We start from the raw sequence: 18,287 nt of genomic DNA, 5'->3' as shown, positions 1-18,287 counted from the left end.
GTTCCAGCAGACCATCCCTAATTAATCCCTCAATCACGGGTTGTAGCCCCCTTCTTCCTTCAGTTGAAATCGGGTATTGTCTTTCACATACCATCTCCCCACCTGTTTCAAACTTATCTGTAAAGGGGGAATCTGCAATCCCCCTCAATTGCCTTCCCGTGCCCAATTCCTGTTCTTTGGTCAAAAGGGCCAGTTTTACTACTAGTTGTCGGTTGTTCACCCCGATCCCTAGTCCTAATAATATAATTAAGTCTCTTCCTAACAAACTACTTCCTATGTCCGGAATGTATAATAATTGTCCCTCAATTTTTCCTTCATAATTTTCGATCATCATCGGTTTAAATACAGGGACTGTAAATCCTTCCCCCTTTACACCGAACACTGTTACCTTTTGTTTTGTAAATTGTACTCCTTTGGGTATAAATTTAAGAATGATTGTGCTGCCCCCATATCTATGAAGAAAACTGTAGCCTCTTTATGAGGTCCCACCTTTAGATTTAGCAAGGGCTCCCGGTGGGTCCCCGGGGGCAGGAACCCCTGACGCCCCTATTCTTCATCAAAATTCATAAGCGGTATCGCCCTCTCTTCCCTTTTCGGATCCGGACACTCCCGCATAAAGTGACCTGTCTTTCCACAGTAGCAACATCCCGCCTGTAGGGATTTCCACCTTGATCCCTGTCCCTGTCGACTGGACCCCCTAACGGGTCCTCCTCGCTCTCTTCCCCGACCTCTATGTTCAACATGCTGCCAGCCACCACTCCGATTGCTTACTATTGGTTCCACTCTTTTTTCTTGACTACCTCATCAACCGTGGCTACCATCATTTTCGCCTTCTGTTTTTGCTTCTCATCCTCTCTCTTTATAAATACTTTCTGTGCCTCTCTTAATAATTCATCCAATGATTTCTCACTCCATCCCTCTATTTTTTGAATTTTCTTTTGGATATCTGGCCATGTTTTAGTCACAAAATCTACTTTGAGGAGGCCTTGTGCAACTGGATCCTCAGGATTCATACCTGAATACCTCCTCATTGAGTCCTGCAGCCTCTGTATAAATGCTGAGGGAGTCTCATCTTTCTCTTAGAACATAGAACAATACAGCACAGAACAGGCCCTTCGGCCCACGATGTTGTTGGACCTCAAATGCCTTTGTTAAATTCTGAGATTTTTAGGGACTACTTCTCTAATTCCTTTTATTATTAAGTCTTTGAGGTCCTTCATCTGCGCTCGGGAATCTAGATTATTGTTCCCCCATCCTGGGTCTGTATTGGGAAACTTCTGTTCAGCCGGTATGACCCCCGACCCCCCACCCTGGGGTGGGGGGGCGGGGGTGTTCTCATTCCCACAATCGCATAGCTGCCCCTCCCTAATCATTCCCTTCTCATCTCCTGTGAAGAGAATATTCAAAATAGATATCAATTCCGTCCAAGTGTATAAACTGGGACCTAGGAATTGATCCACTTGTTCAGAAAGATCAACAGGATCTCCAGTAATGGATTTCATTTCCTTCTTAAAGGTCCTAACCTCTCCGCTTGTTAGAGGGGCATTTACAAAGCCAATTATTCCCTGCCCTATGGGAACTTCCCTGAGAGGGTATACATTTGTCTTTGGGTGTCGTTCCTTAAATTTCGGGAACGGATATTTCTCAATGTCCTTTTCTTACACTGTTCTAATAGTTTTCATGTTATATTAACGTGTGTCTCAACTGCCCTGCCAGCAGGAGGCATAGTCTGACTTCTCTTTACAGAAAGGTTGTTTTTCATTAACATATAACTTCAACAATTGACAGACCCAACATATAACTTCAACAATACTCTCTTTGGTCCAAACAAAACAACAATATTTTATCATAGTTTTCTGATCCTTCTCACTTATACAAGAATTATTTTTCCAATTTTTCAACATCCGTCCCAATGGACTTTCTGGAGGGATGTCTTCTGGCACCTCAGTTTTGCTTCCTTTGCCTCCCATAGTGGTCAACCCGCCAGTCCCTTAATTTGACAGGTATCACACTCCCAGTCACCACGGCAATTCTAACTCAAACCCAGAGGACTCTAACCCCAATCACACCTAGTGGAAGATCCCTCCCAAAGGACTTTCCGGAGGGATGTTTTTCCGGGACTTCTCTATCCATTTTCCCAGGCGTCTTATTTTACTTGCCCCGAGGCTCACTGCCTCCCGTGGTGTTCAACCCGTCAGTCCCTCAATTCGACAGTTATCACACCACCCAGTCACCAAGGTAATACTTAAAAGTTTCTTTTCTTACCTTGGTCTGTGCACGGAGTTGCCTGACTGCAGCTGTGCCTACTATTCGCACCTGCCTTATTTTCCAGTCCTGGTTCGGAATGACTCCCCTAGGATTCTTGTCAGACGACTGGACGGGGCACCCACTGACAAAAGACACAGGACTGTTCTAAAAGGAATGGGACGAGTCTTCCCAGTCGTCGACGGTGACCATTCCGCCGGTGATGGCAGTATCCCAGAAAACGCCCCCAATTGTGAGAAATGGAACCCACTCTTCAAAAATTTCAGTCTGAGTCAAATTCCGAAGCAGATATTTATGAAAACATTCTTATAAGAATGGGTGTCCAACAAGTAGGCACACCGATCAACAGGTTACATCGCAAGTTATACAGTTCAGCTGAGTCTCTCGGTACTCCTCTTTTACCTTATTGGCTTAGCATGCAAAGCATCAAACCTATCACAAGCTACTCACTTCACTCCTCCTCTGTTTACTTCTCCCGCTACTCTAAGCCTATCGCCCGTTACTCTTGTTTGTTTCTTGCCTTATTTGGCCTATCCAATTCCTTGTTTATGACAAATTCCAGGTGTTAGCTTGACCATTTTACCACATAGCTTGACTGTTTTACTACATCCCTCTGTGGTCTATTGTTAGCGTGCATCCCCCTTCACTGCTAGCTGGTACGTGCTTGCTAAAGCAACACTTCTTCCCCTAATAGCCCACACTGAGTCTTATGACCTCTGATTGTGGTTTCTGCAGCACTAAGCCTTATGTTTTTCACAAACCTTTTACCATAAGCTTCTTGCAGAAGCAACACTTACATTTTTCACAAACATATTTTCCACACTTGTCAGATCCATGCACCCCACCAACACACACTCCCCTCCCGCCACCTTCCCCTGCCACCTCAGAAATTGTAAGATTCTGTAAATCCAATTTTTAGATTAGAATCAGTCTGATTCAGCACAGACAGCCTAACAGGGGGCATCTTCAATGCATTATCTGGACCAACATGACACCAATTGTTAAAGTTCACTTGAGAATATAACTTTTTAAAGCTTTGCAATTTACATATAAAAGAATTGAAATGAACGTATTCATTCTGAAAGATGACAGACTGAACAATCAAGGTCTTTTTCAATATATAATTTCAGTTGCATCACATGGTAAACTTTTGCTGTAAATTCTGTGTCTTACCATCTTATACTCCACAACCACCTGTAGCTAGCACCTGTAGCTAGTGCTTCCAAAAAAACCTGTTGGACTATAACCTGGTGTTGTATGATTTTTAACTTTGATTTGGAGACACGGTGTTGGACGAGCGTGCACAAAGTTAAAAAAATCACACAATAGTGGGATATAGGTAAAACAGTGTTACTTCTGCAACCATAATTGCATATTAACATCAGTATATAATTGTTTCAGCAAATAACTTCTGCAACCATAATTGCTTATTAACATCAGTATATAATTGTTTCAGCAAAGAGTTGAGTTAGCTAAAATGTACATACAAGAATGAAGACGATGTAAATGGATACATAGTTTCTTCTGAGTTAGCTAAAATGTGTATACAAGAATGGAACGTGCCTGCAAACAATGGAAGATGTTACAGACAAATAGATAAGGTGAAAAAGAACATCAAGATATGCCAAGCTCAGCAAATTTCCCTCATGTCAGCACTGAAGCGAGCCAAGTCATTTAGAGAGGGGAGGGTCGCCCGGCTTGGAGTAGGGGGATAAGTGAACAAGGAGAAAGTGAGGTCTGCAGATGCTGGAGATCAAAGTTGAAACTTTATTGCTGGAACAGCACAGCAGGTCAGGCAGCATCCAGGGAACAGGAGATTCGATGTTTCGGGCACAGGCGTTTCTTTCCTGAAGAAGGGCCTGTGCCCGAAACGTCGAATCTCCTGTTCCCTGGATGCTGCCTGACCTGCTGTGCTGTTCCAGCAATATAAGGATAAGTGAACAAGGACGGAGCGCAGCTGGGCAGGGGCAGAACACAATAAGGAATATTGATAGTTTTGAAGATCAATGAGGTAAACGGGGAAGTACCGAGAATTAAACTGTATAAATTGTGGAGTAATTTCTGGATCGCAATGTCTACTTCCTAGACACCCCTTCTTGCAAGAACATTTCAATAAAATTCGCTGCCTCAGAATTTGACTCAGACTGAAATTTAATATATTGTGAGCTTGTTTCTCACACTAGGTTATAGTCCAACAGGTTTAATTGGAAGCACTAGCTTTCTGAGTGCTGCTCCTTCATCAGGTGGTTGTGGAGTACTCAGTTGTAAGACACAGAATTTACAGCAAAAGTTTACAGTGTGATGTAACTTAAATAATACATTGAAAAGTACCATGATTGTTTATTAAGTCTCTCCCCTATTAGAATGACCATGTTAGTTTCATCTTACTCTCCACAACCACATGATGAACGAGCAGCGCTCCGAAAGCTAGTGCTTCCAAATGAACCTGTTGGACTATAACCTGGTGTTGTGTGATTTTTTTTAACTTTGTACACCCCGGTCCAACACCGGCATCTCCAAATCATGTTGCAGATGAACGGCCTTGGCGTCTCCTGCTTTGCTGTCGCTGTCATTGAGTGATTTCATGAGACATGATTACCGCTTCCTCCCAAAAACCAGCAGACATACCGTGAACACACAGTAAGCTTGACCGCACCGTCTCACACTCTCCTCCTGCAGACGATGCCGGGACCGCTCTTTCTCGAAGTTTCAACCCCGGCCCGCGAGCCCCTCTGACGTCACCGCGTGACCGTTAACGGTTGAAGAAGTCGATGTCCAGTGACGGTTTTATAAAGAAATGAAAGAGTCAGGAGACGAAACTTAATAAAATCAGGTTGCGATTTTAAAAAAAAATTCGGTTAAAGGAAGAGGGACCTTTCTGATTTTGTTGTTCCTTTTCCCTCGTGAGTGTTTGAAGATTTTTTTTGTCTTACTCTGGAAAGAATTGTCAAGTGAGTACCGTTATGGGTATTAGTTACTTGAATGTTATGCACAGAAATGTTGCTATTACAAACTCTTGCGCTCCCCACACTCTTGAACTATTGGTATATTGACGGTTAGAGACGTAATGTTGATTGTTAAAAAAAAACTAAGCCATGCAGCCGGGATTATGAAGCCAATTAGATTTCCCTGTAATCTCCAGTGTTAAAAGACCAACCTCAAAGGATAATAAATGTTAAATTAAATTATTCCAGGGAGAAAAACTGAATGAGAGGGCATTCCGTAGAGTGGATAACTTTGTCACATTGTTAACACATTCGTAACGCGATCGCACGTTTCTTTCAACTTTTTCTGTCAGGCGGCTCTCGAGCTCCAAAGCTAAAAAATGGTTGAGAGTTCCATCTTATTGAGAAATCTTCAGGTCGATTGTTATCCATTTGATTTTTAAAAAAAATTTCAAAAATATACTTTATCTATAGAAATGTTTGGTATCTGTACAGTTGGTGATGCCATTCAGAAGTATACTTTACATGACTTTACATACAGAGAACAGACTGAGTCATTGGTATTTCCAATTCTGTGTGTTACACATCCAGCATCTTGGTATTTAGCTGAGACGTAGGCAGAGCCCAATTACTGAGTGGGGCCCTCGTTATTCTTCAGCAGAAAGACCTTATACAATGGTCTTTCCTCACTGCGGCCACTGCCCCAAGCTTCAGCGTGTCATCGAGTCATAGAGATGTACAGCATGGAAACAGACCCTTCGGTTCAACCTGTCTATGCTGACCAGATATCCCAACCCAATCTAGTCCCACCTGCCAGCACCCGGTCCATATCTCTCCAAACCCTTCCTGTTCATATACCCATCCAAATGGCTCCTAAATGTTGCAATTGTACCAGCCTCACTACTTCCTCTGGCAGCTCATTTCATACACATACCACCCTCTGTGTGAAAACGTTGCCCCATAGGTCTCTTTTATATCTTTCCCCTCTCACCCTAAATCTATGACCTCTAGTAATGGACTTCCTGATCCCGGGGAAAAGACTTTGCCTATTTACCCTATCCATGCCCCTCATAATTTTGTAAACCTCTATAAGCCTCCGACGCTCCAGGGAAAACAGCCTCAGCCTGTTCAGCCTCTCCCTATAGCTCAAACCTTCAACCCTGGCAACATCCTTGTAAATCCTTTCTGAACCCTTTCAAGTTTTTCACAACATCTTTCTGATAGGAAGGAGACCAGAATTGCACACAATATTCCAACAGTGGCCTAACCAATGTCCTGTACAGCCACAGCATGACCTCCCAACTCCTGTACTCGATACTCTGACCAATAAAGGAAAGCATACCAAACGCCTTCTTCAATAGATTAGAATGGTGCTGGAAAAGCACAGCAGTTCAGGCAGCATCTGAGGAGCAGTAAAATCGACGTTTCGGGCAAAAGCCCTTAATCAGGAATATAGGCAGAGAGCCTAAAGGGTGGAGAGATAAATGAGAGGAGGGTGGGAGTCAGGAGAAAGTAGCATGGAGTACAATAGGTGAGTCGGGGAGGGGGTGGAGTGGATAGGTGGAAAAGAAGATAGGCAGGTAGGACAAGTCAAGGGGACAGTGCTGAGCTGGAAGTTTGGAACTGGGGTGAGGTGGGGGAAAGTGTTCCGAGGCGGAAGATGAGGCATTCTTCCTCCAGGCATCTGGTGGTGAGGGAGCGGCGGTGAAGGAGGCCCAGGACCTCCATGTCTTCGGCAGAGTGGGAGGGGGAGTTGAAATGTTGGGCCACTTCCTCATTTCCCCTTCCCCCACCTCACCCCAGTTCCAAACTTCCAGCTCAGCACTGTCCCCATGACTTGTCCTACCAGCCTATCTTTTTTTCCATCTATCCACTCCACCCCCCTCTCCCCTGACCTATCACCCTCATCCCCTCCCCCACTCACCTATTGTATTCCATGCTACTTTCTCCTGACCCCACCCTCCTCTCATTTATCTCTCCACCCTTCAGGCTCTCTGCCTGTATTCCTGATTAAGGGCTTTTGCCCGAAACGTCGATTTTCCTGGTCCTCGAATGCTGCCTGAACTGCTGTGCTTTTCCAGCACCATTTTAATGTAGACTCTTGTTTCCAGCATCTGCAGTCATTGTTTTTATCTTTTTGCCTTCTTCACTATCCTATCTACCTGGGACTCCACTTTGAAGGAACTATGTACCTGCACTCCAAGGTCTCTTTGTTCAGCAACACTCCCTAGGACCTTACCATTAAGTGTGTAAGTTCTGCTAAGATTTGCTTTCCTTCCTGGACCTTGGAATGTGCCAGTCTACAACACTCAGCTGCAAGTCCAGCAAGTTTCAGGCAGACCAAAGAACGTATTTCACCGAGTCGATGATCCTCCAGGCGCAGTTGATGTTCGTCCCGTCGTGCGTCCCGGGTAACAGACCGTAGGGCATGGAGTGTCAAGTCACAGAGCTGCTCAGGACGAACTTTGACAAACCCCACTCCACTCCTCTCCAGACTTCCTTTGCATAGGCACATTCCATTTCATCCCCTCCACACCCTTTTGAGGGCAGCCTGCGGTGGCACAGAGAGTGCAGGCATGCATTAAGGATCTCACAGGGAGAACCCTTCTCAACACCAGCCAAGCCATGTCTTGGTGCTTGTTGGAAAGTTTTGACGATAAGACAAAATTTCTCCACGAAGGACAGGTGATATGGAACCATCCAATTACTTGGAGCGTTCCATGGCAGCAAGGCCAGGCCCATCCTTCGCAACATCGGGGATCCACGCACATCTTGATGAAGCCACAGACAAAGGTGGCCGTCAGGGTGAGGGTACCATTGGGTGTGTTTTTTTTTCCCTTTTGCCGAGATCTTTGTATATTTTTTCCTTTCAGACCCGGTCCATCTTTGATCTCCACATGAAGTGGAAGATGGCCCGGGTGACTACAGCGGAACAGGTTCGGGGAATAGGCCAGACCTATGCCACATATAGCAACACTGAGAGTGTCTCACACCTAATGACCAGGTTTTTACCCATGATGGAGAGTGACCGTTGCTCCCATCTGCCCAGTTTCTGCCTCACATTGGTAACCCGCTCCTCCCAAGACTTGGCGCATGCCCAGTCCCTCCGAACCAAATACCCAGCAACTTCTGATGGTCTGTCCTGATGGTGAAGGGAATAGAGGATTGGTCGGCACAGTTTCCAAAGAGCATGGCCTTGCTTTTGCCAAGGCTCATTCAAACTGGTTGCAGATGCACATTAGTCTGTGCATGGACAGCGGATCCGAGCAGAAAACGGCGACGTCATCCATGTAGGGAGGCCTTAACCTGTAGACCCCCACTGCTAGGAATAGTCATCCCTCTCAGGCATGCGTCCTTTCTGATGGACTCGGCAAATGGCTGCACACAACACACAAACAATGCAGGAGAGAGAGGTCAGCCCTGCCTGATTGCAGATCTGACTGGAAAGCTGTCTGATTCCCACCCATTGACTGAGACTGCACTGACAGTGTTGGCGTAGAGCAGTCGATCCAATTGCAGTTCGCCTCCCCAAAGCCCGTTTTGAAGAGAACATCTCTCATGTATGTGTGCGATATCCTGTCAAAAGCTTTTTCCTGGTCCAGACCAATGAGGCAGGTGTTCACCCCCCCGCAACCCCCCCTCCCCCCCTTCCCCTTCCCCAGCAAGTAGGCCGATCATATCCCTGATGAGTGTGAGACTCTCAGCGATCTTCCTGCCTGGTACAGCGCAGGTTTGGTCAGGGTGCATCACTGATCCCAGAGCAGACCTGACCCGGTTGGCAGTTATGATTTATTATAGTCACATGTACCTAAGTGCTATGAAATGCTTTGCTTTATGATCAGTACAGATCCAACTAGAGGGTAGTGAAACATCACTCATAGAGTCATAGAGATGTACAGCACAGAACCAAAACCTGTCGTCCATGCCGACCAGATATCCTAACCTAATCTAGTCCCATTTGCTAGCACTTGGCTCATATCCCTCTAAACCTTTCCTATTCATCTACCCATCCAGATGCCTTGTAAGTATTGTAATTGTACCAGTCTCCACCACTTCCTCTGGTAGCTCATTCCATACACATACTCCGGGAGTAGACTTTGCAGTCAGCGTGGGTGTGAAAGGCATAGTAGAAGAACCTGGTGTTAAGGAACAGCAGTCTCAAACATTGTTACTGTAGTGTTTCCCTCCTGCCTTCCTCCTCTAACGAAAAAAAAGACAAAGTTCGGAGGAGAGGAGATAGAACATCGTGAGAGGAAGGTCGGTAGTGAGAATTCCATTGGGTAAAAGAGCATGAACCTGTTTCCACATTGTAATGTAATGTAATCTAATCTAATCTAATATAATCTAAAAAATCTAATCTAAACATCTTCTGGAAACTTGTTGGTGAGTAGCAGGTAAATTTTGAAAATTTGTTACTGAAACAGAGAGCACCAACAACTTCAGTTTAGTATTAAAAGTATTTGATATTGTCAGGATTAATTAAGTCAAAGAGGTAAGACATGGTAGGAATGCTCCAAATTGTAGTCTGCCCCTCTTGCTTGATGTGGGAAGCCAGCCACCTTTTCAGTGCTTGGGACCTATGTGTGTGCAAGAAATGTCTTCAAATACAGGTCCTAGAATCCCACATTTCAGAGTTGGAGTGGCGTTTGGGGACTCTGGAGCATTTGCAAGAGTATTGTGGATAGCACGAATAAAGAGGTGGTCACACCACAGGCTCAGGCATTACAGTCAGGAAGGGAATGGGTGATCACTTGGCAGAACAGGAGAGCTAGGCAGGCAGCGTAGGAATCTCCTGTGGCTATTTCCCTGCAAAACAGAAATACCATTTTATGGAGGGAATGGCTTTTCAGGGGATAAAGCAACAGCCAAATTCATGGCATCATGGTTGGCTCTGCTGTAGAGGGAGGGATAAATAGGCATAGAAATGCTCCTGTTATAGGGGATTCAATTGTCAGGGGAATAGATAGGTATTTCTGTGACAGCAAATGGGAATCCAGGATAGTGTGTCACCCCCCCCCCCCCCATTCTGGAGGGGGAGGGCAAACAGCGAGTGGTCATGGTACACATTGGTACTAACAACATAGTTTTAAAAAAGGAATGAGGTCCTAAAAGCAGAATATAGAGAACGAGGAGGCAAGTTAAAATGTAGAACCTCAAAGCTAGTTATCTCAGGATTACTACCAGTGCCATGAGCTCGTCAAGAGTACAAACAGCAGGATATGTAGGATGAACACATGGCTGAAAAGGTGATGTGAGGGGAAGGGTTTCAGATTCATGGGGCATTGGTAATAGTTTTGGGGGAGGTGGGACCTGTACAAACTGGACGGGTTACATCTGGGCAGGACTGGGACTAGTGTCCTTGAGGGTGTACTTAGTAGAGTGGTTGGGGTGGCTTTAGACTGGTGTGGCGGGGGTGAGAACTCGAGAAGTAGGGTAGTAGATGCAGAAATTGAGTGAGAGGTTGAAACCAAGGCAAAATGACTAGGAACAAGAACGAGCATAGAAATGCTGCTGAAAAGGGGTTATCTGAAATACATATTTCAATGCGAGAAGTATTGGCAAGGTAGATGAACTATGACATTATTGCAATTATGAAGACTTGGCTGAAAGGGATGGGACTGGAAGCTGAATGTCCCCGGATTTTGATGTTTCAGGTGTGATAGAATGGGATAAAGAAGGGGTAGGGAAGTTGCGTTACTGGTAAAAGGAGTGTCTCTCAGCTGTACTGAGGAAGGATACACCAGAGGACTCATGCAGCAAAGCAAAATGAGTGGAATTCAAATAGGAAAGGTGAAATCATAGTGTTGGGATTATACTACAGGCCTCCCAACGGCAAGCAGGAGATAGAGGAGAGATATGTAGACAGATTTTGGAAAGATGTAAAAACAACAGGATTGTTGTGGGTGATTTTAACTTTTCCTACATTGACTGGTAGTCACTTCATGCTAGGGGCTTAGATGTGGCAGAATTTGCAAGGACTGTTCAGGAGGGTTTCTTGACAGTCCAACCAAGGAACTACTTGGATCTGGTTTTAGGAAATAAGCCTGGCCAGATGTGTCAAGTTTTAGTGGGGGACATTTTGGGAGTAGTGATTATAATACCGTGAATTTTAAGACACTTATTGTTAGGAATAACAGCAGTCCTTAGGTGAAGGTGTTAAACTGGGGGGAGGCGAACTACAGCAATATTAGGAACTAAGGAATGTTGATTTGAGATGTCTGTTTGGGGCTAAATTCGCATTGGACATGTGGGAGTATTTCAAATGGCAGTTGATGAGAGTTCAAGAGTGGCAGGTTCCTGCGAGAATGAAGGAGAGGTATGGCAAGTTATGTGAATCTTTGGATGACCAGGGATGTTATCACCTTGGTTAAAAAGAAAAAAGAAGCATACTTCAGGTATGGGATAATGGGAACTGATCTAGTTCTTGAAATATTATAAGGCGAGAACTTAAAACAAGGAATTAGAGGGGCTAAAAGGTCATGAAAAGTCATTAACAAACATAAATTTAAAAAGCAAGAGAGTAGCAAGGGAAAGGATTGGCCGACTTGAGGACAAAGGAGGAAATCCCATGTATGGAGCTAGAAGAGGTAGGGGAGATCTTAAATGGATACTTTGAGTCAGTATTCACCAAAGAGAAGGAATTGGCAGAGGCTGATCCGAGGGAGGGGGTGTCGAATTTCTAAGCAAAGTTGTTATTAAAAAGGAAGAGGTGTTGTGCATCTTAAAAAGTATTAAGGTAGATAAATCCCCAGGTCCTGATATGATCTATTCTAGAATATTGAGGGAGGCAAAAAAACAAATTGCTGAAGCATTGACAGACATCGTTTTGTCTCCTCTTTGGCCACAAGTGAAGTCTCAGCATGAGAGAATAGCCAATGTTTTGCCATTGTTTAAGCAGGGTACCAGAGATAATCCAGAAAATTACATGCCTGTCAGCCTCACATTGGTGGTAGGGCAAGTAATGGAAAAGATTTTCGGGAACAAGATCTATCTGCATTTTGAAGCAAAAGGACTTATTAGCAATAGACAACATGGTTTTGTGCAGGGGAGATTGTACCTCATTAACTTGATTAAGTTTTTTTGAGGAGGTGGCTGTTGTGAAGTTGGGTAGAATAATTGTAAATGAAGAAGGAAGTTAAACTTTGTGTTTGTAAAATTGTACAATGCTAAGGAGGAAAAGGATTGTGTGGTCCCTTTAAAAGATGGTGCTCACTTAGGACTTAAGAGATTTAAAATGGATGTCTGTGAAAAGGAGCTGGAACGTTTGCAAGTACAAAGAGCACCTGAATTGAAACATGCGTATCGAAAAGCCATACAGTTAGCAGGTCAAGCTGTTTTTATCAAGACAAGTCTTTTGAATTTAGCTAATCAATTTGAAACAGGCCTTTAGCTACCAAAAATTTGTTAAATTTAAATCTGATGGTTTTGACCACATGGGATCAATCCTATTTGGGTGGCACAGTAGTTAGCACTGCTGCCTCACAGCACCAGAGACCCGGGTTCATTTCCCGCCTCAGCCGACTGTCTGTGTGGAGCTTGCACATTCTCCCCATGTCTGCGTGGGTTTCCTCCGAGTGCTCTGGTTTCCTCCCACAATCTAAAAATGTGCAGGTTAGGTGAATTGGCCATGCTAAATTGCCCATAGTGTAAGGTGAAGGGGTAAATGTAGGGGAATGGGTCTGGGTGGGTTGCGCTTTGGCAGGTTGGTGTGGACTTGTTGGGCCGAAGGGCCTGTTTCCACACTGCAAGTAATCTAATCTAATCTAATATAAAAACTATTAGTCTGTCATTAAGCGTATAAAGAAAGGGGGCATTTGGGAAAAGACCCAGAGAACTAACTGCCATCTGCCAGAGTTAACAGCCCTTAGATCTTGAGAGAGAATCGTCATTGCCATTGTCATCTATGTATTAGAAAAAGCAACACCTAAATAATAATGATACCAATGACGGAGAAGACGTTCCTAATAGAAGAAACCAACGCAGAGGGCACAGAACGTTTGGGAAAAGACAACCTGGTTGTAATTTCGAGAGACTAAATTCTACTTTGATATGAGTGTGACTTTGGAACAACATGCCATCAGAATCTTGTTTTCTTCGGGAATAGTTGATAGCTAGAAGGGATTTATTTGGTTTGTTAATAGTTTAATTAATTTGTTTGCTGTTAGAGTTAGATAAATAAACTTTACTTGTTGATTTATAAAGGGAGTGTTAGGCATTTTTTTAAGCCACTAGAAGTTGTTGAGAAGCAGGTTACACCACTTTTCACATTTTTTTAACAGATTATAGGGTGAGGTGCTTCTCTTTGGGTGTTTCGATTTTAGTTCTTGGTGGGGGGGGGAGTCAACCTCTGCTTTAAAGCAGTGATGAAGATGATTGATGAGAGAAACACAGTTGATGTTATCTTCATGAACTTCAGTAAAGCCTTTGAAAAAGCCTCTCGTGGCAGACTGGTATAAAAGATTAAGTAATTTGATATCAGCGGTGAGCTGGCAACATGGATACAGAATTGGCTTAGTCATCGGAGACAGGGTAGTGATGGAAGGGTGCTTTTCGGAATGGAGGGTTGTGACTAGTGGTGTTCCACAGGGATCAGTGCTGGGACTTTTGCTGTTCATGGTCTACATAAATGATTTTCAGGAAAATGTGGCTGGTCTAATCACTAAGTTTGTGGATGTTAAAAAGATTGGTAGAATTGCAGATAGTGAGGAGGATTGTCAGAGGACACAGCAGAATATAGATCAGTTGGAGGCATGGGCACAAACAATTGCAGACTGAGTTTAATCCAGAGAGATGTGAGATGATGCTATTTTGGAAGGCCAAGTACAGGTGGAAATTATATAGTGAATGGCAGAACCCTTATGAGTAATGATATGCAGAGGGATCTGGGTGTGCAGGTCCACATCACTGAAGGTGGCAGCACAAGTAAGTAAGGTATAAGAAAAAGCCTATGGCATGCTTGCCTTCACTCAAAAGCAGCATTGAGTACATGGATAAGCAAGTTATGCTGCAGCTTTATAGAACTTTAGTTGGGTCACACTTGGAATATTGTAGATAGTTCTGGTCACCACACTAGGCAGAAGGATGTGGATACTTTGGAGAAAGATTTACCGAGATGTTGGCTAGTATGGGGGATTTTAGCTTTGATCAAAGGTTGGATAGACTGGGTTTGTTTTCATTAGAATGCTGGAGGTGCTACCTGATAGAAGTTTATAAAATTGTGAAGGGCCTGGATAGAGTGGAAAGTATGAGGTTTTCCCCCGAGTGGAAGAGCCAATTACTAGGAGACACAGGTTCAAGGTGCAGGGGGAAAAGTTTAAAAGAGATGTGTGAGGCAAGTTTTTCAGACAGAGTGGTGAGTGCCTGGAACATGCTGTTAAAAGAAATGGTGGAGTCAGATACTGTAGCAGCATTGAAAAGGCCCCTGGACAAATGCATGAATAGGAAGGGAATACAATCTGCTCTGTATGACGTGGTAGTTGCATTCTCATGTGACCTTGCAGTAGAGGAAATCATGCAACAGAATAAATAGGGCCTATGGGAAAAAAATAGTTGGGGCAAATCACCAAAAAATCAAAACAAAAGTAGTGGTTCGCCTAACAAATGACAGCATACTCTTAAGTAAATGTTAATCATATATTATAAGGAAATAATACAATAAATGTAACACACTAAGGTGTTTGAGTTTGCTGAGTTACAGTACTTTATTAAGACAGGGGCTGAGGGTCATTGTCAGCATCATCATTATTTTCAGTTGCAGTTCTGGGTGCAGGGTTATGACCAACAAAAATATTTAGTCCAGAAGTGGATGGCTATGGTTCGTTATCCTCAGATTGATTCTTGGGGGTTGGCTTAAAGGCTTCTAGTTTTTGCTGCTTTGCCAACTTTCTCTCATGAAAAAGCTGTTCATAGGGTGCTAGATTAAAAAAAAAACTTTGCCAGGAACTGCTATCTTGCTGTGTTGTAGTCATTGTCTAAGAGCAGCAACTGCTTCTCAACTTCCCTCAGGATAGAAGACAAAAGACAAGTGGAAAATTCTTGTGGTACTGCATCCTGGACTACTTCATCTCGAGCTTCATATTGCCCTGCAGCAACAAGTTGTAGCAGATCAATCTCCACTTCAAATCCAACTTGCTTTGCAAGAGTGACACAATCTTCTTTGATTGCTGGAAGCTCCTCTGACAGTTCTATGCCTTTAAAATAATGAAGAAATTCTGGAAGAAGCTTCCGCCAAACTGCATACCAGCAATCCTCACTGAAATCAGCCCAGGCCTCCATAGTGATGTCAGTAGCTTACTTCATGTTAAAGTTCTTCCAGCATTGAAGAACATTGTTCTCATTATCCCCTTGAGTAGCTGCAATCAGCTTCCTGAATGTGCATCTTGAATAATAAGCTTTAAAAGCTGCTGTTGCACCCTGGTCCATGGGTTGAATGAGAGAGGTTGTGCTAGGAGGTAGAAATAGCACTGATGTTCTCAGAAAGCTCACCAATGGTGGGAGGATGGCTGAAGTAAACATCCACAGTGGACTTAAGGTATCCAGAGATAAAATTATGTAATTGCCAGCAGGAGTTTGTGTTTTAAAAAAATTGTTCCCCAATTCACCAATTATGTTACAGCCAAATCATGTCGGCAAACTGTGTGTTATAGGAGAATGAGCTGGAGAGAGATGTAGATCTTGTAAGTAAAGACAGTTTTAGGAAGGGCAAAATGTATCAGGGCAGGCTTGGAGGGCCGGAGGGCCTGTTCCTGTGCTGTATTGTTCTTTGGTTGCCATGATCTCTATGAAAGAACAATGACATACAGATCATAGGGTGCTTTGACAGAACGAGATATACAAGATTATGGCTGTATAAGAGGTGCACAAAGCAAGATCAATATTAGCAAGATCAACGTTATTTGAAGTTAGAAGTCCATTCAGCAGTCTCAGAGCAGCAGAAAAGCTGTTCTTAAACATATTGAGTGTGTTCAAGATTCTGTATCTTCTGCCTGACGGAAGAGTTTGGAAGAGAGCATTACTGGGATGGGAGGGGTCTTTGGTAGCCTTTCCATAGCAATGAAAAGTATAAATGGAGTTCATGGATGGGAGGTTGGCTTCCATGATGGTTTGGGCTGTGTACTTTACTTTCTGCAGTTTCACAGTCCCAGCCAGAGCAGTTGCCATACCAGGCCATTATCCAGGCCAGCTAGAATTGTTTCTATGGTGCATCTATAATAGTTGGAGATTGTCTTTATGTATATGCAGAGTTTCCTAAGCTGCCTGAGGAAGAAGAGGCGTTGTTGTGCCTTCTTGACCATAGCATCGGTATGAGAGGTATAGGACAGGTGGTTGATTGTCACTCCTTAGAACTTGACACTCCTGATCCTCTCCACCTCAGCTCCATTGATGTAGATAGAGGTGTGTCCTTTCTTTCCTTTATGAAGTCTGACCAATTCTTTTGTTTTGCCAACTTTGAGAGAGAGATTGTTATCATTTGCACCACAATACCAAGCACTCTCTCCTTTGTTTTCTGACTCACTGTTTTGATATCCATCCTGCTGAGGTGGTATCATTAGTAAATGTGTAAATGGTGTTTGTATAGAATTTGGCTACACTGTTATGCATGTGCAGTAGGGGGCTGAGAACGCATCCTTGGCGGGGAGCCAGTGTTGAAAATTATCTTCACTGTGGTCTGTGGGTCAGGAAGCTGAGGATCCATTTGCAGAGGGCAGAGCCGAGACCTAGGTCTCTGTTTTGAGAATAGTTTGGTAGGGATAATGGTGTTGAAGGTGGAGCAGAAGTCAATGAGTCTGTCCTTGTTATCCAGAGGTTCTTGGGATGAGCGTAGGTCGAGGGAATGGCACCTGCTCTGGACCTGTTTTGCAGGTAGGCAAATTGCTGGGGATCAAGGGATTATGTTCGTGAGTTCATGGAATGCCCTGCCAGTAGCAGTGGTGGACTCTCCCTTATTATGGGCATTTAAGCGGGCATTGGATTGGCATATGGAGGATAGTGGGCTAGTGTAGGTTAGGTGGGCTTGGATTGGCGCAACATCGAGGGCCGAAGGGCCTGTACTGCGCTGTATTCTTCTATGTTCTATGTTCTATGTTCTATGTGGGCCATGACCAGCCTCTTGAAGCACTTCATGATTATGGAGATCAGAGCTACTGGGTGGTAGCTGTTAAGGCATGTTGGATTTGTTTTCTTTGGTCGAACAATTTATGCTGAAAACTCTGCACAGGTTTGACTGCTGTCCAGACAATCAATAACATTCTAAATTAAAAGTCTTAACTGTTTTTAATAGGTCAATTTGCCACATTCCTTAATGTTAACAGTTTGTATCTTAGCCTAAGAAAGAACTGATTAATCTTTGGCAATCTCTGTAGTTCCAAAGATGAGTGTTCTAGGCCCATCATCTTTAGCTCCATCATCAATGATCTTTTCTCCATCATAAGGACAAGTTTGAAATCTTTGCTGATAGTTAGACAATACTCAATATTTTGCACCTCCTTAGTGAGACAATCTCTGGTCACTTGCAGTAAGACCTTGACAGTGTCCAAGTTTGGGCTGACAAATGGCAGCCTCAAAAGAACCTAAGTAAAACTTGTGAATGATACATAGTTTGTTCTGCTATAACACTTTGTTAATACGAATTCGCTATAGCATTATTGACGAATTGGGAACACTGTTTCTACAGTACAAACCTTTAAAGCGTGTATTGGTTATAAAACAATTCTGGCCCCATTAGTTTAAATGGTGCTGCTATTAACACGATTTTCTTATAACACGGGGCTGCATGAGAATGAAACTACCATGTTATAGCAGAACAGACTGTCCGAATTTGACTCATCTCAGAACAGGTGCTCCAATGATAATTGAAGAATCGACGTTTCGGGCATAAGCCCTTCAGGAATGAGGAGGGAGTGCCAAGCAGGCTAAGATAAAAGGTAGGGAGGAGGGACTTGGGGGAGGGGCGTTGGGAATACGATAGGTGGAAGTAGGTTAAGGTGAGGGTGATAGGCCGGAGAGGGGGTGGGGGCGGAGAGGTCGGGAAGAAGATTGCAGGTCAAGAAGGCGGTGCTGAGTCTGAGGGTTGGGACT

At 43.8% G+C, this 18,287-nt stretch overlaps 1 protein-coding gene across 1 annotated transcript in view; it reads left to right on the top strand.

Moving 5' to 3' along the window:
* Nucleotides 1-4,869: 4,869 nt before the first annotated feature.
* The window catches only part of LOC122540182 (dynein axonemal heavy chain 8-like), a 1,320,893-nt gene continuing 1,307,475 nt past the window's right edge, over nucleotides 4,870-18,287 (top strand). The window contains exon 1 of the mRNA XM_043675532.1: nucleotides 4,870-5,216. The gene's annotated coding sequence lies outside the window, so the exon portion shown is untranslated. The remainder of the gene's footprint in view (nucleotides 5,217-18,287) is intronic.

This window comes from Chiloscyllium plagiosum, chromosome 3 (assembly GCF_004010195.1).
Source record: "Chiloscyllium plagiosum isolate BGI_BamShark_2017 chromosome 3, ASM401019v2, whole genome shotgun sequence".
Lineage (NCBI taxonomy): Eukaryota > Metazoa > Chordata > Chondrichthyes > Orectolobiformes > Hemiscylliidae > Chiloscyllium > Chiloscyllium plagiosum.
Note: the sequence above shows the minus strand (reverse complement) of the source record. Positions and strands in the feature narration are given on the sequence as shown.